General features: G+C 40.7%; 1 protein-coding gene across 4 annotated transcripts in view; it reads left to right on the top strand.

Moving 5' to 3' along the window:
- The first annotated feature begins 3134 nt into the window (after positions 1–3134).
- CSRP2 (cysteine and glycine rich protein 2) overlaps positions 3135–25943 on the top strand; it is an 881805-nt gene continuing 858996 nt past the window's right edge. Inside the window, exon 1 of one of the 4 annotated variants that reach the window (XM_044087983.1) lies at positions 3135–3246. The gene's annotated coding sequence lies outside the window, so the exon portion shown is untranslated. Of the gene's footprint in view, positions 3343–5563; positions 5582–25943 lie in introns of those variants that run through there. The other 3 variants (XM_044087982.1, XM_044087984.1, XM_044087985.1) reach the window with 3 other exon arrangements.

Below are 25943 nucleotides of genomic sequence, written 5' to 3'. Positions count from 1 at the left end.
AATGCAGTCTCGCAATGAAAATAGACTTGGCATTAAAACTCCTCTGCCCTTGAAACTCACATTCGTTGAAACAGCAGTGAAACCCACATTCAAAGAAAATACACTTTGCCAGTGACAGATAAAGAGTAATTTTGGCCCGTTTTCAAATCATAGGCCCCTTGAACACGAAACATACACAAGCTCTGATGCACCTTCCTGACTGTATTAAATTATATTCCTTGTACAGTACAGTTGAGGGCATTTTAAATTTATTGTTTTGAACATTTTTCCAGTAAACAATGAAACAAAATGCATGCACCAATAATTACAAAACTGCCCAATTCAGAACATTTCCGTCATAAAAGTCTACTCAAACTTCACCTGTCCACCAGTATCAGTAAATATGCACGATCTCTGAAGAAGTAAAAGCCATCTAAATAATTCCACATTAAAGAAATCTGTTAAATAATGAAGAGGTTACTGCTAGCAAACAACTGTATATGTCATTGTTTCATCTACAAATAAAGTGCCTGTCGCCCTTGAGAAATAAATTGTCTATGTTGCATAAAAAATGATAATGCTAGTAATATCACAATAGGGAATGGATGGCAAACGGATAATAGGTTCATAGTTACTAGGTATCTTTGCCAAAGAGGACTGCAGCATCCTTCCCCTTTACAACACAGTACAGTATCAGCAATGGATCTACCTTCTGTGGGAATAGAACCCACAGCCTTCTGCATCAAAAGTAAGTACACTTCCGGTTGTGCTATTTACAATGTAAACAGACTTGGCATAAGCAGCACTAAACATTTGTTCCCCTGTAGCTCTCAGCTCCTTGTAAAATCTACTCGACACTCAGCTGCATCTCTGAAATTTGCAGCTCAGGAAATCTGGAAAAAGCCAAAATTTATTTTGGGGGGGGGGGGGGGACAAAAGCCCAAAAACCAGGGACACATTTTAAACATAGATTGTATAATGTTGGAAAGTTGCTAGAATAAAATGCTGTGTTACCAGCATGCATTTCACTGCCAAGTATTGAATCCAGGACTCTGTGCAAAACAGCCAGAGCAACATACTACTATGCCAAATCATCTATTTTTATGAAAGAAAGGAAGACTGAAACTTAAATGGCTACCATTTAGTGAATTCAGTTCTCACCATAGCTGTCAACATCTTAGCACAAAACACCTGAACAAAGCCAATAATGGGGGAATACAGGGAGTTCAGTTATCACCATAGCTCTCAACCCTGGCACAAAAAACCTGGACGAAGCCAATAATGGGGGAATACAGTCCAAATAATAGGGACAAATACCCACTGAGGACACCAGAGCAAACCCACACAAACACAGGAAGGACATGCAGACTCCACACAGAAGGCACCCCAGCCAAGAATCAAACCAGACAACCCACAGCTGTCAGGCAACACTGCTACCAGTGCACTACTGGCTGTGTTAAGTAACAAAAATACAGAAACCACAGATTTTGTGAGGAACAGAACAAATATGAGGCAAAAATCTGCAAATGTTTTACAAATGGGGGTGGGTAGGGAATTCAGGCTCTTGGTCACTTGGGCCCAAGGTACAGGGTTCAAGCCTTATTCTCTACCCACCACCATGAAGCTACTGGGGCATTTCACACACACACACACACACACACATCCGTCCTCCATAGTGATCTTGCAGCCCACACACTGTTCTTCATAAAACACCCTACCTGTTTCTGTACTCAGCTTCTTTCGTAGTGATCCGATATAATGGCCCAGCTCCTCTGTACTACGTCCGTCCTCAGCTTCCTTCAATCGGTCCTCCATAATGGCCCAGCTCCTCTATAGTGTACTACATCCATCCTCCACAGCGATCCTGCAGCCCGATCGGTCCTCCATAACCCACACATGCTGTCTGGTCTCCTGCAAGATGTCCTCCATAATGTTGAGTCTCCCGCGAGATGTGAGGAGGCTGGAGCATCCTGCTGTTGGTCCAGCCTGCGGGTGATGCAGTCCAGTGACCTTCTGGTTTGTGTGGTCATCACCGCACAGACCTCTGGGCTGGAAGGGTGGAGTTTCTTGCCTTCCCTATCCAGACTGCCTAACAGAGCAGTCTGGAGCTCGGAATGCCTGAGCATGCGTGCTTGGAGTTCTGGTGTGCCTAACACAGCAGTCAGGAACTAAGCACGCATGTGCGGAGTCGGAGAATTTTTTATTTTAATATTTTTGGGGAATTTATTTAATTGATTTTTACAGGTGGGGGACCCATTTTACAGGTGGACGGGCTGCAGTCCCACAATCCTATAGCACGAGCCACCCCTGCCAGCGCCTGATATAAAGACCACAGACTCAAGCTGAACACAAAAAATGCAATAGTGTGCCCTTTGGAAAACATGAACACTTTTGCACCCACCATATAGCTCTCACAAATTTAATAATCACTATTACAGCCATAGGCATTTTTGTCTCATACAAGCTTCTGCACAATGCCTTTCATTATGTACCAATCCAAATACATTACCCTGCTTGAGAAACTACAGATTACCCACCAAAAAAAATACTGGGTATCAGCTTCCTAACATATGCATTGCATCAAAAAGCCTTACCACTAATAAACGCATGTTTTATCTTCAGTGCCCTTCGCTGGGGTTACTTTCTAGCTAGTTCTAAGTCACAGAAACTGTGACAAAAACGAGCTTTTAAACTTCAGACGCGTTTATGTAAATATGAAAAGACAGATTATGCGTTTCCATAACTGGTACTAACTCCTCTTACCAGAAACTAAAAATGTTCTAGTACTGCTTGGTATCACACTGTCCTCATATTGTTCTTGTACACGGTTGAACTAGACTCCCAGGTTTAATCATCTCCCGCTACCAATTTTTACGGTGCTTGCCTTAAAAAAGACTTGAAAGAAGGCAGTGTTCCTATTTTAACGGTAGGTTTTAAAATCCAGGTTGGTTACGAAGACATCAGCGTGAAACATTTTTAAGAGCAGCAAAACAATAATACGGTAAATGATCCGCCAAAAACAAAACACACGCACACAAAATAACACCTAATTATTCAACCAAAGCCACTTGACTAACAGCTAAAATAAAACATCAAACAATGAGACTTGCTAGAGATGAAGAGCTGCGTCATGTTCCTCCCGCCCCAAACTAAGGCCTCATCCTATCACGGGGAAACGTGACTTGGACGTTCTTAAACTCGGGAGCCCTCAGCCTAGAGAAAACATTGATTTTTTTACGTAAGAAGTTTATTGTGGCTTTTTGACGGGTGAGTGGTTCTCACTTAACTTTGTTACATTTCTTTAATTATTGGAGCAGCATTCATTGCGATTCCTGCGAACACTTTTGGACGAAAGTAAGTAGGGTAAGAATTCTCTAGGGGGTGACTTTTGTATTTTGAAAAAATGTCCCAAAAACACAAATTTATTTGTTGGCAGGGTATTGATTGTTAGTGGTCTGCATTCATTTTTTACCTTAAAGTTTTTTCCGTGCTTTTACGAGAGCCGTCGTATAACAGGTTACTCAAAACCTTTGTGCAAAACTAACGTTCTCTTAACTATGATACAGTCTCAGGTTTGCTATTCCCATTTCCCATTCTGTGGTAGATTTTTTTGAATATACAGGGTATGCTGATAATGGGGAGAGACGGAGGTGTATTACGGAATATTTAGCGCGTAGAGATTGTCATTGTGGAAGCCACATGACATATTTATAAACGTGTTCTTTACTCCTTACTTTGCGATAGTCATAGCGCTAAAACAATATGTGCCACTAGCCCATAATGAATGATAGACAAATTGTCACTGTCTGCATGGAAAGTGGATAAATGAATGGGTTATATCACAACCCATCCATCCGCAACCCCTTTTCCCATTGTTTACACTTGGGGTCAGGCTGTCAGTCTACGGTTACTGCCTATACCTGTTTACGAGGGACAGCCCCTCTTTGGGCTGTTGCGTCCTACGGAAAAAAACGGCGAATGTCCTGAGAGTTTAGGATAAAAAGATATTTTATAAGTTTTCTTTAATGGTTGCGTAAACAGTTATTTTATTTATTGATTTGTTGGTTTTGTCCTACAAAATCCATCCTTTCTCCAAAAAAACTGTCCCACTTTGGACATTTGAAAAGGTGGCAGTGTTAGGTATCACTTCAACAGTGACAATCATTTAGAGTCAAGATTTACACAGCTGATGGTTAGCTCTGCCATGGTAGTTCTTCCACACCACACACACACACACACTTACACATATGGTCAATTTAGAGTGTCCAATGCACCTGCAGCAAGTATCCGGAGGAAGCCCACGCGAACACAGGACGGACACACAGACTCCTAGACTTCGTACTGAAGGCACCTCAGCCAAGAATCGAACTAGGAAACTTCTTGCTGTGTTGCCCAAAAGGGTTGTATCACAACGCTTCTCTGGAAATTGCATGCAGTAGTAAGTGTTCGGGGCGGCCCCGGTGGTGCAGCGGTTATCTCCGGTTCGATTCTTGGCTGGGGTGCCTTCTGTGCAGAGTCTGCATGTCCTCCCTGTGGACGCGCGGGTTTTCTCCGGGTGCTCCGGTTTCCTCCCACATCTCAAAGACATGCAGTAGGTGGAATGGACACTCTAAATGGGCCCTAGGTGTGAGTGTGTGGATGTGTGTGCCTTCTGTAGAAGGTAGGGCGCTGGGCTGGCAACTCGACACTGTAAAACTCCACTGCCAATCATGAGCGGACAGATGATCCGCTGTGGCGACCCCAACCGGGAAAAAGCCGAAAGAAGAAGAAGTAAGTGTGTTTACAGTGCTGTGCTGTTAATTGCGCTGACATGACTCAAAGTCGCATTGGGAGTGGGGGGAGGTGACATTGAGCGAAATTCCGAGACAAGGTCTGGGACACTTCCCTGCTGCGTTAGACTGATGCTTGTAATGTGCTAGCGAGAGTGCTTTCTTCCGAATGTTGGTAGCCCCACAGTTTTAGCTGTACAGGATTGCATATTTCCATCTATTCTAGTATGCCTTGAGTTTGAACTCCCCTTGAGTGCCTTCTTGTTCCATTGGATTCTTGAATAGCATCGCAGCTATTTCCATTGTGTGTAGATTTAGAGTTTATTTGATTTTACCTTGTTAATCTCTGAACGGCCTTTCAGTTTTAAATAGGTGAGAGGAACAAAGAACAATTAGTCTAGCTATTTGCTTTTCAGAGAATAATCTGCTAGAGAGCTTGTGTGAGTCCCTAAGAAGTGAATGGGGGTAGTAGAATATAAATATGTTCGTGTTTTCTTACGCTGTTACCCTTGTGAAGTAGTGCGGCCATCGCAGTTGAAGAAAGTAAGGAAAGTTTTCTAGTGTACAAGTGGATACGATTAACATGGTAACCGCGCAGTTACCTACCAGGGTGCAGGTGGCGAGGAGAGAGCGGGCGCTCCTTGATGTCGATAGTCGGTGGCGGAATGAAATGAGAGTTGATTTATTTTCTGTTGTGTGACTGAGGAACACAAAGCGATTTTCTGTAAGAAAGTGTGTTAAACTGTGGTCTCCTGACCTGATGTGAGGAAGATGTTAAAAGAAGAAAAAAAAAAATCTCTGTCTGAAGCAGCTGGTGTTTATCTGTGGAAATGGTGGGTTTGTTTCGTAATTGTCAGTAGTGTAATTTTTTAATAACTTTTTTTTACATAGCAGCAGTGGTAGCGGACTGCTTTAAGATGGATATGTCTTTAAAAAAATCTATTTCATTTTAATTACAATTACTGAGTTAAGTCATAGATTGAGTTTGTATTCATTGGTATGTTGTCCTGATGTTCATGTATCCCTTTTGATTTCTCCTGTTAGCATCCACCATAAATATGATCACTATTTTATCCTATCCCTCTCCCCGTCAGGGCAGCAGCCGCTTATCACAGCAAAACTTTGTGGTTCAACAGTGTGAGTTACTGGGTCATGAGATTTTTTTCTGTTTTTTTTTTTTCTGAAAATTATAACAATCTAGGATAATAAAAAATTACAAAACTAATATACATAAGTAAAAAGAACAGTAATAAATAACTACAAAATAGCTATTTACAATGATGTCTGCTATAAAACAGTTTTTTTTTAAACAGAAAAAGAAATGTGATGAGTAGCTGTTAGTTGATTATTAAAGTCTGTTTATCCAAGGGTTCTTTGAATTTCAACCATATATTATATGAAGAAGTGATTTTAGATGTTCTTGTCCTGATCGTGATAAGTTCAAGATGACAACTTCAGTTGCATAGTGTACAAATTTAGTCTGATTCTTCCAGTTTTTGGTGATGATTTTTCTTGCAAATGTTAAGATACTCCATAAAAGAGGGTATTTTATTTTCGTGACACAAGTGGGGATAGATTTGTTAAATAAAATAAGAGAATTGTTAAGCATAACTTTATCATTAAAAACTGACTGTAAGAGATCATTCATATTATCGCAATATATTTTATGTTTTATAGAATCGTAAAACATGTTGCCAGTCAGCTTTAACATTTAGTTTACATCTCCAGCATCCTATGTCTTTATTATGTATCAGTGCAACTTTATGTGGTGTGATAAAGGTTCTATGGGGTCATGAGATTTTTGTAGGTAATTTTAATATACATTAAGTTTTTATTTCTTTTGTTTTATGCTGTATGAAGTACTGATAAGAGATACTATGCATAAAATGTGCATAGTGAATGCAAGATGAATTTGTTCCCAATTTACCATGTTTTTTTAGTTGTCTATGTTTTAAATGGTAAGCTTGTGTGTTTTGGGGGTAGTCTATCCTTGGCATACATGACAGTATTATTTTCCAGTGCTGTTATTTTCCATTACCTTCAAGATTCCAGTAGTACAAACTGTAAGCTTTCCTATTGGTATACATGGTCTAGCATGGGGAGACTAAGTTAAGCAAAAAAAATTTAGCACACATACCTGTCAGGATGACTTCAGCATCTGTCAGTATGCAAGAATAGTTTCCAGCATTAGGCCACAGTCAACCTTACTCTGACTTCCATTTGTGTCCCCAGTATGTTTGGGTGGTATTCAGAAAAGTGGTACTCTGTATGTGAGTTCAGTGCAAGTGAGTTACAGTGATGGAATGCTGATATGAAAGAAGGACTAAGAAATAGGACTCTTGTAGAATATGTGAAATTCAAAGCTGCACTTAACTAAGAGCATCTCTTATAGTACGGACAGATCCTAGATTCAAATAGTCGTACATTTCTCAGTGTGCAACAGTCTGAAGTGAAGTGAATAATGCACTGGACAGATAAGCATGTGTAAGTAAGTTGCACCAGATATGTCAGGCACTTGCCATAAGAATACATTTTTTTTTTTTGGAAAGTAAGCCGTTTACAGTGCGTCTCCTTTCATTCTCTCTATTTAGGTTTCTCTTGTAAGATGGGCATGTAGTCTTAATAGACTGCACTTTTATTTTCATGTGCACTTTATTTTCACATGCAAGTCTTTTGGAGTCTGGCATCTAGTCTGTACTTTACTTTTGGAAGAAGGGACATGCATGTCCTAGTAGGCAGAGTGTCGGGTACTAAGAAGAAGAGTTGCCCTGCCCTTCTTGTGCCGAGGTCCAGCAGTGCCGAGGTCCAACAGCTAGAGTTTATATCTGGAACATGCCTTGTTATAGTGCATACCTCACAACTGTTTTCAGGCCTTGGTAGTCAGCGTCTTACCGATATGATGGAGAACTGCAACTAAACTGCAACATGAGTATACGTTTTCTGATTAAATGTGGATAAAGAACTATGGCCGGGTTTTTAACTTTAAATCAAAGTAAACCTTCTCCAAATAAAATATTGCATGGATATATTTTACTGCCCAGAATCACTTCAATACCTTTCAGGTTTGGTTTTCTATTTGTTTACCTGTCTCAGATCATGAAGGTCCTACCATTGTTTGCGTCTTCATGTTTCATTTTGTTTCCGAAAGGAACATCTCTGCCTGAATGACGGAAGCTACACGTACTACTTTATCAGCACTCACCTGAAGATGTCTTACTAAGTTCAGTAAAGTGTTGTAAAGCACACACCACATTAACAATTAAAATGACACTTTAGAGAGATGTTGAAGAAATGTTTTGTGAAGAACATAACAGAATAATACTGCAGTACTGTAAAAACGAACTCTTAACTCTAGAAAATTAAGAATCATAAGAAAATGTGTTGGTAGCCTTCATCTTCCTTTCTAATGTTTTGAAGTACCAGCTTCATTTTATCCACTTAATGTAAAGGCATTCAGTCTCAGATGAATCAGAGCTACTAGACCGAGCTGACACCTTTCAGATATGTTTTGACCATATAAATAAGATGGGGAATTACAGAACAAAAATCGTATGCAGTGCATTATTTTTATATATTATCCCTTACGTAACACCTCCCTAGAAAACACAAGTGAAAAAAAACTAAGGGTAATGCTGCTCAATGCCAGAAGTCTAAACCTCAAGATGCATGCTCTCGAAGCCCTCCTCAGTATGGAGAACATCGATGTCTGTGCAGTGACTGAAACCTGGTTCAAGGCTCCTGAGAGCACCCCAGCACTACCAGGTTTTACCTCCTATCATGCTTTCCGGCCCCAAAACTTGGACCGAACCACAAAAAGGAGGGGGAGTATCCATATTCATCAAAGATACCCACACCTCCAGGTTAGTGGCAACGCACGAAGCATCGGAGACCATCCAGGTGTAACTAACCATAGGCAAAACTGCCCTACAGGTTGTAGCATGCTACAGACCACCCTCTCAAACTCCGGAACCCCACTCAGCCTTCCTGAAGACGCTGGAGGGTATGAATGTCTCACCAAATAGCATCATATTGGGAGACTTCAACTACCCAAACATAGACTGGGAACATTACTCAAGCCCCAACACCCTAGCCCAAAGGTTCCTAGAATTCATAAACTCAAATGCGATGGAACAACTAGTCACCACTCCCACAAGAGGAGATAATATACTAGACCTGATCATCACAAAAATGGGGACAAAATGCTCCACACCGGAAGTATACCCCTCATTGGTGAGATCAGACCATAAATTAATCTCTCTGGAAATCTGCATCCCGCCCCCACCCCCTGCACAAAAGACCACAGTGAAGAACTTCTCAAAAGCTGACTTCACACTTCTTAAGACTGAGGTGGTATCCTTCAAGGACCCTGGGCCAGTGGAAACCACAACCCACACCGCTGAATCCTTTATAAATGCCTTCTACGGGCACCTTCAAGAATGCATGGATCATGCAATCCCTAATAAAACCAAGACCCATTCCCCCAAAGGCAGGCGCCCTGTCTGGTGGACCCCAGCCATTAACAAACTTTACAACAAGAGGAGGAAGCTACTACATGACAGAGCAAAATCCCTAAAAGGGAAGGCATCTCTGATCAGTACTAGCAAAAAAACTACGATCACTCATAAAATCATCCAAGGCCAACTTTGAGAGAAAAATCACAAAAGGCACAAAAGACAATCACAAGGCCTTCTTTAGCTATGTTAGAAACCTGGGTGGAAACTCCCAGATATACTCAGTTAGTCCAAAATGACACAAAATACACTGAACCCACAGACATTGCCAACATTCTGGCAGACAGGTTCAGTGCAAATTTCTCTGCCCCCAAAAGGAGAAATATCTATCCCAGCAGAGTGTAGCCTCCCTAACATCTCAGACGCCCAGGTGAGAGCCGCCCTCTCCAAAGCTAAAAACACAGCATTAATGGGACCGACTGTGTCCTGGGCTGCGTGCTACATGAACTCCAAGAGGAACTAAATCCGCACATAAGGCTGCTGTTTAATCTTAGCCTTACTACAGGATACGTACCCAAAGAGTGGCGTACAGCAACAGTGGTCCAACTCCACAAAGGCGGTGCTTCTACGGACCCTGGAAATTACCGCCTCATAAGCTTGACGAGCCTGGTCTGCAAAGCTATGGAAAGGATCATTATGGAACTCGTAAACAAAGACTTTGGGGACCGACAGACATTGGATCCTACCCAATTTGGCTTTGTCAAGGGCAGATCCTGCCTTTTGAACCTGGTCGACTTTTTTGAAACTGTCACTAAGGGCATTGATGAGGGTAAGGCAGTTCACGCAGCCTACCTTGACCTTGCAAAAGCCTTCGACACAATACCCCACTCAGGCATCATAGACAAACTCCCCAGCTTAAATGTAAACCCATATGTCACAAGATGGGTTGCAAACTGGCTCCAGGACAGAACCCATAAGGTCAGAATTGCTGGAGCCATGTCAGACTCTAAGCCAGTCACAAGCGGTGTCCCACAGGGCTCAGTCCTGGGACCCCTCTTATTCGGCATTTATTTTTCCGAGGTGCAAGCAAACATAAGAGGATTGTGGCTGACAAAGTTCGCAGATGACTGCAAACTGGACACCATAATTGATACTCCAGCGGACACAAGCATCCTTCAGAGAGGCCTCATAGAAACGGATAATTGGTGCCAGAGCCATGGCCTTAAACTGAACGCCAAAAAATGTGTAGTCATACCCTTTGGGGAAAAACAAGGTACCCACAAATTACCACATAGGTGGTAATCCATTAAGTACGGAAGAGGTAATCGGGGACCTAGGGACCCAAGTTGACAGTAACCTCTCATTTGACACTCACATTGCCAAGGTGGTTAGGAAGACCTTCTATATTGCCCACCTTATGAAGGGATTCACATCCAGCTCAAGAGAGGTCATTGTGCCCCTGTACTCTTCTCTTATCAGCCCCATGATTGAGTACAATGCCCCATTTGGGATGTATCTTACCCGACACCTGCAGCAGTTGGAAAGACCCCACAAGTTCCTCACCAAGAGGATAAAGGGTCTCAAACATATATCATATGCTGCTCGGCTGAAGAAACTCCAGCTCTATTCAGTCCCATACCGTCTACTCAGAGGTGATCTATGCCTGACGTACAAGACCATGTCCAATCCGGAATTAATGGACATGCTCCATCTCAGAAAATCCAAATCCATCAGAGCCACGAGAGCAAGAGATTTGAAACTCAACACAGAAATAAATAGGACGTGCTGGAGGGACAGATTCATAACCCAGAGGCTCCCTACACTCTGGAACAGAATCCCAGTCCACGTTAGGCAGAGCCCCTCACTAGCTCTCTTCAAGAGAAATTGAGATCATAGGTTTACCCCGGGGGTCATCTCTGTGTCACTACTAGACAGAGGCACAGTAAACTAAACCCTAAATGGGCGTAGTATTCTCATCCCAAGGGGTGGCGAAAGCCACACACACTCTGGCTAGGCTTATAAATGCCCTAGGGCAGATAGCCTAGTACGAACCTATGAACATGATATGAGCTGTGGCTTGGCTGCTAGAATTGAGGACAGAGGCTGTATTAAAGGACTGCAAGGCATCATTTTTTTTTTTTTAATTTATGTATCTGCCTTTGAGCAGCTTGCAAAGCACAATACATTGACCCAATTCCCAACCCCTCATTAACACAGCTTTAACACCCCGTATCTTCAGTAAGTCTTTCTTGGAGAGTGCTTGAGAATTGAACATCAGTAGGCAGACATCCACAGATGGCTTGGGATGTCCTTCCTTATCACTGGAAGTATTCTCTACTCTTGGCTATGTCTTACATGCAAGGTTTAAGTTACATATGTGACTAATCTCGGAACTTCTTTGCCACCAGGCCGAATACTACCTCTGAATTCGGTCTGTATGCAGTTTGCTAAGTTGACTCATGTACTGAGCTTCCTGAAGATGTCGTGTTGGTTTTCTTTCTTTTTTTCACCCCTCCTGTAGTTTATTTTTATTTCATCCAGAAAGGGAAAATGTGAGTGTGTTGGGTAGATGGAAAATGTGTGTGTGTTGGGTAGATTCCCCATAAAGACAAGGCATGAGAAGTGCCTTGTGTGTGTGTGACCATACTTGATGTGATATGTCGAGCATTTGTCCCTACAACACTCCAAGGCCATCTGTTGTTCCTTTCTGTTTATTTGGAAAACCTGTGTTTGAAGTTGTTGACTCTGGGTACCATGACCAAATCTGCCTGCCCTGAAGTTCAGCGTGTACTTAAGAAAAAAGCTTAAAAAGCACTCCCTGAACCTGCTGCTGTCCAATCTCTACAGATGTGTTCCTCTGGTTGAATGACGAGCCCGAGGACCAGCTAGTGCCAGTGCCAGTTCCCATTGCCACAGTCCAGTTGGCCACACAGAGCTGCCTACTCACATGTCCGCTGAGGCGGTGCACAAGTCTGGTATAGATTTAGAGGGGGAACCATGGCTCATTATATCTGAAGGGCCTAGGGGGATTCCCCAAATTTTATTTAGGGATGAGGTGCCTGGTATCCTCACTGAATCTAGGCAGGAATCTGAACCTCCTGGATTTGTCAAGGCAGATGTTCCTTTAAAAAAGAAATGGGAAAACCAAACATATGGCTAAGGATCCTCTGAGTGACAAGACTTTATTCAGGGGCTGTTTAATGCCGTTATGGCTCTGAAACTGCCACAGGCACAGTCTATCCCTGCTGCTGCTCCTGCTCCCTGGTCTTCCACCCCTTCTAAGTGTCCTAGAGATTCTAATTCTTCAGATGAAGTATTCCACTCCTGGTGAAACATCCTTAGCATATTCCTCGCACATAATCTCCTTTGACTCTGGGGTCTAATGAAGAAGATGCTTTGTTCCCTGACTCTCCTTTTGTGGACACAGTAATCTGTATGATGAGCATTAAGTGGGATTGTTCCCAGTTTTCAGAGGTTCAAAAGAGATGTTATGGACTCTTGCAAATGTGCTCACACAGACCTTCTGCAGTCCTTCCTGTCTTAGCTGCCCTTTTGGACACATTTACATCAGAGATTCTCATGCTCCAGACTTGTAATCTCCAGCCCCTAAGAAGCCAGACAGATTTGGTAAAAATTCCTGAGTATCTTGGATACTTGTATAACAGCATGATCGGATGAAGACCTTTGGGTGGATTATCTGTGGATATGGAATCAAAACTGCTTTCCTCTTCCAAACATTCTCATTTGAGTTCTGCCTCTTGGGTATCTTGTAATTCCATTAAATGTAGCTATGATACAGCTGATGCCTCTTCTAGGGCAGGTGCCATCTGGCTGTATCATGAGGAGGTTGCACCTGCAGGCCTTACCTGAGGATATTAAGGTCAAACATATAGATTCTCCCTTCGACAACCAGAATCCTTTTGGTACTGTTGCTGCAGAGTTGTTTAAAACCCTGCATAGTAAGGGCAAGGTTATGTAGGAAGTTTAAAAAAATGTTTCTCCTTTACCCAGGTTCCAGAGGAACTGTCTATCAAAGTCTTCTTTGTCTGTAGGCCGCCTAGACTGCTAGGAGTAAGAGGTTTCTAAGTAGATTTTCCCAGAAAAACCCACTCAGAGTTCTAGAAATCAAAGACCTTCATTTCATCTGGCCATCTAGCCTCCCTTTCCCCTCGGCCAGATTCCTCTAACCCTTTCCTTTTTACTTTGGCAGCAGATAACCACAGACACCTAGGTTCTCTCTCCATCATCGAATGTGGCTATCTTATGGCTTTTTCTGGCCTTCCTCTGCCTCTTCATTGCCATTGTCTTCATTTTCCTTTAGTTCTGTGGGATCTGGTGAAACAGAAAACTATCCAACTGGTTCCCTTATTTCAGCAGGGAACAGGTTTTCATTCCAGAATGTTTCTGATTCCCAGGAAGGAGGGTTTGTAGAGGGTCATCTTAGATCTATCTTTTCTCAACCCTTTTTCAAGGTTCCTTCCTTCAAGATATCTTTTCAGAGTCTTTTTTCCCCCCTCGTTTCCCAGAGCTTTTCTGGTCTTTCTGGATTTGAAGGACTGTTGCTTCCATATTCCTTCTGTACGTCTCTCTTCAAGTATAGGAAGTTTTTCATTGTTTGTCCCTGTCATTATCACTTCTCTGTTTTGCCTTTTAGTCTTTCTACGGTTCTAGGTGCATTTACCATAATGCTTGGTCCCTGTGGTAGTTTTCTGTAAACGTCAGGGAATTCAGATAGTCCCTTATTTGGATGACCTTTTAATTCAAACTTCCTCTTAGCAGCTCCAGCTTTAAAATCTCCACATCTGTGTTTCTCCTGCACAGTTTGGGAGTTATCCTCAATCTCATTCTGTGAGTCACTCTCAGGAACAAGTGTTTTTGGGGTTGCAGGATTCAGTACTATCGCAATGTTGTCTTACTTCCCAAGATCCTCTGGACTGCTTATTTTCCCTCTCTTCATCTTCCAGTTCTTCCTGCAAGGGAATATTTCTGAGCCATGGGGTACATGGCATCCACCATTCTCATGGGTCCTATTGGTCAAACTCCATATGAGGAAATTTCAGTGGTATCTCAAGACTGTTTGGCTTAAGCACTGCCACCGCCTGGCGTATGTGGTCCCTCTCTTGTCTGAAGCTTGAACTCTGCTGGTGGATTCAGCAGATTTCCTAAATCCAGGTCTGCTTTTTCAGGTTCCTCTCATGAGCAGCGTATGCATGCGTCCATTCGAGGTTGGCAGCTTCCTCCAACAACGGATGTCAGACCATATTAACATCAAAGAGATGAGGGCTCTAATACTAACTCTTCAGGTTCTTTGCTCCTTTTGGATTCCATGTCCTTTTCAGGCTTGGCATTTTGCAATCCACCATCAACTGGTTCTTCAGATGGTTTACATCCCTTCAGAACTCGGTCCTGTGGCATTGTTTTTTTTTTATATAGCAGGTCCATGACAAATAAGTCGCAAATGGATACCTCACAGGGAGGTGTTTCTGGACATTGTACATCAGTGCGATACTCCTCAGGTAGATCTGTCTTGACTCCCTTATGAACAGAGAATTTCCCCAGTTCTTTTCCAGCGTGCCAAGTCCTTTGGCTTGGATAGTGGATGCCATGTCTTTTTTTTTTTTGGAAAAGGGTGTTGCTGTATGCTTACGATTCTCTTCCTCCACTTCCCAAGTTCTTGCACAAGATCATGTGGGACACACCCAAAATCTCGTTGCTGACTCCGTTTTGGCCCAGACAGCACTGTTCCCCCTTCACTTTGTCCCCAGCCACGTGAATCATCACAAGTTATCTCACATGATGGATCTTCTCACACAAAACAAGATTTCTCATTTATCCTCAGTTGCCCACACTTCAGTTGACACTTTGTGATAGTTTGGGTAATAGGGTTTTGGTTCCTTTTAGGCACACATTTTCTGAGGACTATCTTTGGGTTTTGCAGGAGGCCAGAAGATCCACTAGTAGAAAATCTTATGTGGCTGAATGGAAGATATTTTCTATTTGATGTCTCGGGCATGATCTTGACCCTTTTTATGGGTGTCTTGTTGTCTTTGTGTGAGTTGCTCAATGCTGTTAAATTTGTCATCCATTTTTACCTGTCTTCCTCGGAGTTTACCTTTTGTTTTATAGTTTTGAAGTAAGACATTTTTTGTATCAGGCCTTCGAGAAAGCCTATTCCTCCTCCTTGGGGCATTCATTTTTTTTCTTGGGAAATTGACTGACTCTGTCCTCTTCTGCAGAATTGTACTTGGAAGATGGTATTGTTGATGGCTTTTACTTTTGCCAGAGGATTATTGAATTCCAAGCTCTCATAACTGTTCTCTTTTTGTCTTTCACAAGGACAGGGATTCTCTTTGTACCAGTCCACCTTTTATGCCTAAGGTGGTTAATGATTTGTCCTTGAATCAGACCTTCATATTCCCTGCTTTTTCTTTTCTCCAGAGACTATTAGTGAGGGGGTGCCACACACCTTGGCTTTACATAAACAGCTCAGATATTACCTGGATAAATCAAAGCGCTTCAGAAAATGTGAGCAATTTTTTTTTCTTTTCTTTCATGCTAGGAAATTGGGTTTGCAGGTGCCTAAGCAAACCATCTCCCTCCTTCTGGAATTGTAAGGCCATTTCATTTTGTTCTTTTCATGACAAGCACTTGCCACTTCTGCTTGTGCTCATTCCACCTGGGCAGTAGCTTCTTCTGGTGCTTTTTTCAAAGAGAGCCATCTTGGAAGCTGCTACTTGGTTTACTGTTCACTTGTTTACCAAATGCTATAAGCTGGATGTCATTTCCAGGCCCGGGGTTATCCTTCATGAGTTTATGGAAAGCTCTTCTCTGCATTCCTACTCCCATACTGTCCAGTAGCTTTTGTACTCTCCCAAGATTAAAGAATACTGCAGCAGTGATAAGGAAGGACATAGTACAGTTGTGGAAGATTTCACCATAACAATAGATGTCCTGCTTCTCAGTGTTGCATTGTTCTGTCCCTCCTTTCTGCTCCATATTTTCTGTTGCCCTTCTTCTGGCTGAGGGGCCCCTATTCCATCCTTGTCTCCTGATTCCCTTCTTGGATGTGCACGTTGTTTGCCTGAGGGTGATCTTGTTCTCCTGAGGAACTTCACTTCTGAGGATTAGGCATCCAGAAGTCGCACATGTATCTTGCACGTAGGACTTTGGTCTGAGGTATGATGCTATGAAGATGTAGAGGCTTGGTGTACTGGCCAGATGTTAGGCTATCTTCGGCAAGATATCCCAAGAATAAAGAATACTGCAGCAGTTACAAGATGGCTGTACACTAATCAACTGCTTAACTAAGGGCCATTACTCTATCATTTTTAATAAATTCAGTTACTGGCTAATAAGTAAACTTCCTTGATGCTAGCAACGAAGAAACTTGGAGCCTGAAGGAAAATCAACTCAAAAAGGAAGAAACAACACTGACTGGGAGTAATTCTGCAGGTGTTTAACAAAAGGCAGTTCAAGCTCCAGTTTTAGTGCAAGACATGATTTTATTTTTTTCCTCTGGTTACTGGAAGCCAAGTGTGCTCAGAGCTGACATTGAGGGAGTATATCGACTCAAATAACAAAATGCTGGAAAAAATGAAAAGCTGTAAATAGATATTTAGATTAACTGATAAAACTGCAAAATAAGTGGCTGAAATGAAGAAAGAAAAGGTTGGCTAAGTATGAGACTGCTGAAGAGCTGTTTCAAATAATGGTAGAATTGGATGACAGAGCTCAGAGAAAACCCATTTTTTTTTTGGTACAGCAGAAAATCTCTGAAGGCAGACACATTTTATGAAGGCACAAATAAGTAACTGGATATTCTCCAGCAAGATTTGTTAATTGAAAGGGCACATTGAATGCTCCAAACCTGACTGAGAGAGCAGCCAAGATCTGTATTAAAGATGCAACCCTACCAGCAGAAAGAGTTGGTCCTGACAAAACTTTGGCAGAGGGCAAAAGTATAAAAGTTGGAGACAGTATAGTGTGGAAAATGATTATTCGCTGTATACCAGGCAGAAGAGATGCAAATTTATTCCAACAATTAAGATAATGTGTCACGCTGCTGTCTTCAGAATAGAAATAAATGAATGCAAACAAATAACAGTAAAAACACAAAAAAGCTACATAGACTGAAAAAGAACGATGTATAAATAAATATATCTGAACTTGAACTTCATCAGATAAGTAAGGTAAAACCTATTTTAAAAACTCCATGTTAAGAACATGTGATTAGATTATGACAAAATGACATTAAACCCACCTCTTAAAGTGTACTGCTATAAAACCCTTTGAAGACTGTACATCCTCAGAAGTAGTTACAAAGTTACATTATTTATTTTTAGAATTCACAAGCATCAAACAGTCCTGTGTATGAATACAAAAGTGAAAATGTATACGATTCAAAATATGAAATTATAAAATAGAAAGTGATGCATTTTATATTTATATATTTTTACTTTTGTATTTGTACATAGGATCGCTTAATGCTTGTGGATTTTTGTAGGATTTAAAGAAAATTGGGGGGGGGGCACAGAATAGACTAGAAAATCTGGAGCACCTTGGAACTGAACCAGAGTTGGGAGATGGAGATGAACAGGGGGAAGACCAGCAACACTGAAATTGGTGAATGAATGTGAAATTCTAAAGTATCAATCGTATGTGTGAAATATGGCTGTACAAGAAAAAGTGGAAGGAATGGACTTTTGTGACTTAAACTTGTGAGGGACTGAAAGGCATTTGCTATGCAAACACTTCCAAGCAAAAAATCTGAAATCTTCTACATTTTTGTTGCATATTTGGAAGCAATAAATATATTCTCCCGTTGTTTCTTTGTGAATTGTTTATCCAGTCTCTCTTCCCAATCCTTTCTAACCTCCTCTGATTAGTTATTGTGCAGTATTTTATATGCCTTACTAATTATCCTTTTTTAACAGCTGTTTCTGTTCTGTATTCAACTTAAAGGCAGTGCTGGTGTTTCACTTGGGATCCTCCTATTCCTTTCCCTTTGCTTGTACTATATCAATCCTTGAAAAGGAAGCTAGTCTCTAGCTTGCTATCCAAATGTATCCTTGGTCTCTCCCTATTATATTACCGTTCCCTGTCTGATATTTGCTCCCAGTACCTTGATTCTTTTGCCAGTTTTCTCCAGTAAATTCCACCCCCATTTTGGATACTCTGCACCCTTAATTGTAATCCCCCCTATCGGGAGAATCTCCTTTCTCCATTCCTCTGTTGGCTTAGTTCTTGGAATACTTTCTGCTACTTTATGAATATGATCTGTGTTGCTGTTGTTCTCCTTAGGGATCTGCATCCAAAACCCCAATCTTTCCTTATTTCTTGACTCCCCACTGTTTTGTTATCATCCCTTTTCATTTTGAATTATAGCTTTCTGCTTGTGTTATGCATAGCAGCCTTAACTGTGAAGCTCTGAAGTACCCTTTGAAATTGTGTAATACCAAACCACATTTTTCTTATAGGTTCATAGGTAGCCTAGTACTAATCTATGACCCTAAATGCCCTTGTGAGCCATCTTAAGCCTAGCCAATTACCCCATGTGAGTATCAAACCCTGTATTTGTAAGGTAAACAAGTTAACAATTATGCCACTTGGCTCTTGTGCTCTTCCTTCCCAGATAAAATCCTTCAGCTCCTAATTGCTATCCACAACTTCTCTTCTGTTTGATTAAAAAAAAAAATGTCTGACCCATGTGTAAAACTAAAGGGACTACAATATTTTTGCTGCTTGTAACATGCTATCTGTATCCATAAAAAGTAGGTTATCTAAGTTTCTTCCAACATATCCTTAACTGCTGTAACAGGAGTATGGGTTAAAAAGGAAGTACATCATTTTATCATGTCCCCAGAAATATGGGCATTACTGAACCAATTTGTGTGTGGGTACATCACTTATAGCTGTTGAAGGATTCCGTTGCCATACTCCTAAAATCCCAGTTTACTCTGTCAAATGCCTTCTCTGTATCAAGACCCACCAACAACAGTGGTATATTCTTACATTCTGCTTCCTTGTGGATCACCACTGTTCTTCAAATGTTCCACAAAACCACATTGAGCCATATGTGTTAATTTTGGCAGTACATTTGACAAGTTTTTATCCATTATAGACATAAACACTTTAAAATCAAAACGGGCCTTTATGAAGCTGGATCTAATGGGTCTTGATGTTGCTGCTTCCCCTCCCGTTTAAACACTATTAAACAAAACCTTCCAGATCTTTATCACTTACTTCCCTCCTAGCTTCTAAGCTTCCAGAGGAATATTGTCATCTTTTCCTAGAGACTTTCCTGTAGATTGGTTGTATATCACCATTTTTAATATTTTTCTATCCTATTAATAATTGAGCCTCATCTTCCTGTAATCTTGGCATAATGTAATACTTCTGTAAATATTGCCACTTGTAATTATTCCTGATTTCTACATTTCTGTGCTTTATACAGATGTCATAAAATTGTAATTATTCCTGATTTCTACATTTCTGTGCTTTATACAGATGTCATAAAATTTCCAAAATATTTCTAACATCTCTACAGGATCTCCGATTCCTAAGCTTGGCAGCAGCCCTTTCTACTGTCTTTTTGTCTGAGACATTGTGCTTAAAGCTTTTGTGCTCTGGTGTTCTCAGTTGTTTAACAGCAGTCTTTCTAAACTACTGCATATTATCCATATAGCCCCTTATTTTCTTTTTAGTATTCTGTAGTTGTGCCTCTTATTCTGTGAGATTCTCCTATTCTGCAATACTTTAACCCTTGTCAGTCCATCTGAATCATTCTCGTTGCTTTTTAACCATATCTTTTTTTATTTTTAAACTCTTTCATTTTATCCCACTCCCTAGCTATATTTTTTTGAAGAAATTTCCATCTTCCATAACTCCCCAAGTAATTTCCAATACCCATTTCTTAAATTCTTTTCTGTTTAACAGCTATAAGTAGGGAAGTGCCAGTGTCACATTTTATTTCATTACCCTTCATTTTTATTTTAGTTATTATTGGCATGTGTGAAATAGTTACTAGATGCATATTATAACCTTCAATTAAATCACCTGTTCCTGTGAAATATAATTTCTGTCTAGCCTAGTCCAGCTCTTGTACCTTGGGGAATAAGTTCTCTCCAAGCTCCGCTGTGAGTGTTGTCAGTGTATAGACAAAAAGGAACGAACATAGTATTTTTTAATATAATTCAGAGTACAAATAGCAATGCTACAGGAGATGTATGTGGACAGAATTGAGCATGTGAATTTCATAGAGTGAATTTCGGGATGGATGTTCAGCAGAATGTCGGGGAAAGAAGGGTAGTACTTTTATATAAGTGCTAGATGAGCTCCAGTAGTGATAGAAGAGGGGAAAAGAGTAATGGTAGAATTGTGGTAGTAAGGGGCTACTAGCAAGGGAAGAAGATTATACTGGCATGTATTTATATTCCACCTAAAACTTTTTTTCTGGAGCTTAAGAAAATTTGGGGAGAAATATTCAGCTTTCAGCAGGGAAAATTACTTGTAGGTGGGACTGGAATTTGATTTGCAACAGTAAGGTTGTATGGGGGGGGGGTGGCTAGAAGGGAAAATATAACAAGAGGGTAGATTTCTGAAATGTATGAAAGACTTGAATTCAGTAGTAAGAACTCATAGAGAATTTACACAGTATTCCCCCAAGGCAGGGCAATGGAAGCATTTGTTTTCCCTGATAAAATAAGGTTACTTGGGAGGATACGTGCGAAATCAGAGGCAAAACTCAAATTGGGAGGGTTCGTGTCTGAGCAGCTGTGTCCGAACAGAGTAAACAGGCTGATTTGTCCTCTTTCCTCTTTGAGTTTATATTTAAAGCATTGGCAAAGAAAATAAGGGACTGTGAGAATATAATTTAGTGTGGTAGTCAAGAAAAGTTGGTATTTGCAGATGACAGTATTTTCTACCGGATGGAACCATGAAACAGTATTTCAGTGTAGTGGAATATTCTGAGACTGTTCCATTTTTTCAGGCTATAAAATGAATGAAGATAAAACAAGAGCTATAGCTGTATGTTATGTACCCACACATGAATTGATTCAGCAATACCCATATTTTTGGGGACATGATAAAATGAAGTATTTAGGAGTATGGATTAAAAAGGGTTCTGTTATGGCAGCTAAGGATATGTAGGAAGAGACTAGACAAAATATAATACAAAAACTGAGAAATTGAAATCTCTTGTCTGTGGATAGCAACATATAAGCAGTAGAAACATTTTAGTCCCTTTAGTTTTTAACATGGATCAGGCATATTTTTATCAACGAGAGGAGAAGCTGTTGATACTAATGAATTGATATGGGAGAGGAAGAACAAAGAGAGAAGTGGTACATGTTGATCCTTCCAATAGAACAAGGTAGTTTAGGACTACCTGATTAAAAGTGGATATTTTACAGCTACATAATTAAGGAACACAAGCAGAAAGCTACAGTTCAAAAGTGGAAAGAGAAGATGATGAAACAGGGAAGGAGTGAGATTTTGGCTGCGGATCCTTAAGGAGAGTAACAGTTGTACAGAATATTCATGAAGTACCAGAAAGTATTATTATAAGAACTAAGCCAGCATGGGAATGGAGAAAGGGATTTCTGGCAATAGGAATGACTATAGTCAGGGGAACAAGAATAGACAAGAAGGGGATGGAATTTTCTGCAGAAAAGTGGTAAAGGAGCCATGGTATTGGGAACAAATAGAGAAGGAAAGGTAACAGAATGGGAAGAGGCCAAGAAGACATTTTGACTGCAGGCTAGAGACTTCTCTCCGTATTAGGAATTGATATCGGAGTATAGACATATGATTCCGAGACCTGTACTAGTAGAGTTTTTAGTTGAGTCTGGAGGAGAAGCTGCTTTTAAAGGGGTAGTTGGTAGGGCATACAAAATATTGTACAGTAAATGTAGGAGTCAATCCGAGAAGGTTAGGGAAGACAGACTGGATAAGTAGTTCACAAAGAAACAATGGGAGGACATATGTATGGCTCCCACATATGCAGTAAAGTCTAGAAGATTTTGGATTTTTGTTTGGGAGTGTCTGCATGGGTATCTGTATACTGCAAGCAGACTCCAAAGAATTTTTCCACAGGTAGGTGGCAAATGTTGGAGGTGTGACAGGGAAGAAAGAGGTAGCTGGAAGCATATATTGTGGGAGTGGAATGAGTTGGCAGACTTTTTAAAAATCTCATACAGAGTGATGGAAATCCTAAAACAAACCATATTCGTAGTGAATATTGTAACAGAAACACTAGAAATTCTCTCTAAATAGAACAATGGAAATTGTGGGTAGAATGCATGCAGAAACACCTCGTTTCTCCTCCAAAACATTTAAGGAAAGACAGGAAATGACAAATTCATGCAATGTTGGATTGATTGTACACCACATATATTTTTGCAATATAATTGTAGTTGTGAGCAAGTTAATATGTTTTTTCCTTTTTATATAAGTTTGCCTGTGTCACAAGTGATAATTCAATTACGGTGCTTAAAAACACTGTAGCAGTGAGAAGTAGGACATCTGTTATGTTAAGACCATGCACAACTATACTTTTTCCTACTAAAAGATGGATCCCATCCATACTTCTCAACCTCTTAGTGCAAGAACTCTGGACAAAGCCATACAAACTGGGAGGACAGAGGTAAAAAATAGGGATATATTTTAAATATTGCTGTTACTCACTTTAGTAAATAGTTCTTACTGTTTTACATTTATGTTTTAATATTCAGCAATGTATTAACATTGTTACGTTTTACAGTATCTGTTTTCACAAAAAAAAAAGGAAATAAGATTTTATACTAAAAAATATATTGCTGATACAAACTTAGAAAGTTGCTAGAGTAACGGGGTTTGTTTTAACATACATTTTCTGAAGAATTTAACGTCTGAAACTCACGTGTCATTAAGTGGCTTCAGTCCTCCGATTATCCCATTGATTTGTCAAAAAAAAAAAAAAAAACATAAATTTTGAGGAACAGACCAAAAATATGACCCCAAAATCTGGACATTGAGAAAATCTGGACACCTGAGAGGTATGATACAATCTCTGGCAGCCTGATATGTGCATTCTTAGAAAATTGCAATGTGCTAAACCTTTTGCATAAATGTTTTCCCCCAATCATGTCCTGAATGCTGCCAGGCAAGTTTGCTTTTTGCAGAGCAAAGCACATTCCTGGCCGCTTGCACATTCTGTGGCCTATTCTTCAGCAGATAGGGCAGTGCTGCATGCAGACCAGTACCAACAGGAGAGATATTGTGAGCCTCTTATTTCCAACACCCCCTCCCCACTCGTTAGTCTACCATAAGTTCATTAGTCATTTCCAGGCAGTCTTTTTCAGGGCTTACATGGCCATTGTTCTTGGCATTAGTAAAATGCATTTAGTAGATGGTTGCTCATAGATATAAGAATGTTATCCTTGTCCAGCATCTCCACTATTCTGTGTTTCACATGCAGTTCGTATTGTGTGAATTAGATTTGTGAGATTACAGTTCATGTGGCTATACTGCTGTACCTTGTAGTTTTTTTTCTTTTCTCCACTGTTGTGTGACCATGTAGTTAATATAAGTAAGGGAGATGTGAGGAGAAAAGTTACCCCCCCATGAGGGTGCAGAGCGGCTTGTACTCTGCTAAAAAAAAAAAAAAAAAAAAAAGATTTAAGTTTTGCTTGCTGTTTTGTGGAGATAGTTAATCCGTTAGGATTGATTACTGTGAATGGTAGGGTGGTTTGGAGGTGAGATTTAGTGAATCTGTAGAAAAAAAACCTTACAAACACCGCTGCATTTGTAATAGACGGAATACTCTGCAGACAGAACCGTATGAATGTAACAGGATTTTCTTGTAGGGCAAAACTGTATGACCTCTGGTATAAATCATTAACTACCTAACTAATACAGGCCTATATTTTCAAGTACATTTAGGTGGTAGTTGTACATTCTTATAAAAAAGTGCTAATTGTGTTTGTGTTGCTTTTGGGGTTCTTGATTATTTTTTGAACTGCCAGATTTTTTTGAGTTAGACCACTAGTTTCTCATTTTTAAGTGTGCAGTACACACTTGAGTGTGACCTTTTCCATATTTACTCACATTTTAAAACACTAGTGTGGTTCAGTGTTTGAGATTTGTCACTTTTGCTTAATAATTTCTTCCTAAACTGTGAACTGTCACTGCACAATGACTTATGGGTCTGTTAATGCCTGTGTCTGTTGAAGGTTCTCGACTGTAGCTGATGTCCTTACATTCACCACTGCAGTTTTCATTACTTATGGGATTCCCTGCTATGAAGCCTGTCATCTGGCCAGTCTGCCGTTGCTTTAAGGTACACTGAACGTCACATACATACTCCTTGTGTAGTGAAGGGCATATGAAGTTCCATCCTCAGAGCTTCTTTGCCACCAGTCCAAACACTGTTTTTAACAATTGGTCTGTTTGCCTCTGTCTGTTTTTTTTTTTTTTTTTTTTTTTTTTTTTTGTTTATGGGAATTCTGGTGATTTCTCCTTTTGCTGAAGTCCTCATCATTGCAGATAAGTACCCAGTTGGGATGTTTTTTGGTTCTGTTTAGGGGTTAATGACATCCTGGCAGGATAAATGCCAGTGTGGGAGACAGACTCCCCATAAAGATGCCACAATAAGTGCCTTGTTTGTCTAGGAGCTTCTCGCAGCTATACGTCTTTTCAGGTGTTTGCCCCAAAAGCCCTTCATAGTAGGCTTTCTTCCCTTTCCTTGTATCTTGAGAACCAGCGTCTTAAGCTACTTGCTAAAGGTACTATGGCTGGAACTTCCTGCCACGAGGGTCAGCCGTCGGGGAAGAAGATGAAAAAGGTAAGGTGGAATTGTCTACTGTTTAGCCTCTGCCAAGGGTTTCTCCCACCGTTATTAAAAACCTGGAGACTTGCCTGGTTGTGTTGTCAGATTCCTCTGCCGCGTCCGGGTTGGAGGCTGGTGAGGATCTGGTTTGAGGCTTTACAGGCGTCTGTTTCGGGCATTCAGGAGAACCACATTTGATTGTTTTCAAGGGGTTTAGGGAGGTTCTGCAGTCTCTTCTTGGGGAAGATGTCCCTACTATGGTTGTGAACTGCTGTCCTGAGTCAGGACCCTCTCAGTTTTCTAGGACAGACATCCCTTAAAGAAACAGAAAACTAGACATGTTTGTTCTGCTCCAAGGGTTCCACAAAGTGAGTGGCAGGCCTTTACTCAGGAGTTATTTAATGCTTTACTGTCGTTGGGGTCTCCTCAATGGGTTTTGGTTCCTTCTCCTCCTTGGTTGTCTTCTTCACCTAAAAGGCCCAGGGAATTAAATTCTTCTGAGAGAGTTGGATTCTGATGAAGAATCCCTTACCTAATCTACCCAGATTCCTTCTCCTTTAGACTATGGGTCTGAGAAGGAGGACTGTTATTAGTCCATATACTCCTTCTGAGGAAATTTCCTTTGGGGACACACCTTTGGGGACACACTGTAGGATGATGGAATTTTTTAAGTGGGATTATGCCAAGGTTTCTGATATCCATGAGAGGTACTATGAGTTAGTGCAGATGGAACTTCTTAAACCAGTGGCTATTCCTCCTGTCTTGGCTGCTTTACTAGATGTTTTTTCTAATGCCTCTAAAAGTGCCCAATTTCTACCCCCTGCTTTGAAGAATTCTTATAGGTTTTATAGGGTGCCTGAGGACTGTTTCTTTCTGTTCAAATGTCCTGCTGCTGACCCCTTTGTGGTGTCTGTACTGATAAGCCATTTCAGTTTC

Source organism: Protopterus annectens, chromosome 11.part0 (assembly GCF_019279795.1).
Source record: "Protopterus annectens isolate FY-2018-M chromosome 11.part0, PAN1.0, whole genome shotgun sequence".
Classification (NCBI taxonomy): domain Eukaryota; kingdom Metazoa; phylum Chordata; order Ceratodontiformes; family Protopteridae; genus Protopterus; species Protopterus annectens.
Note: the sequence above shows the minus strand (reverse complement) of the source record. Positions and strands in the feature narration are given on the sequence as shown.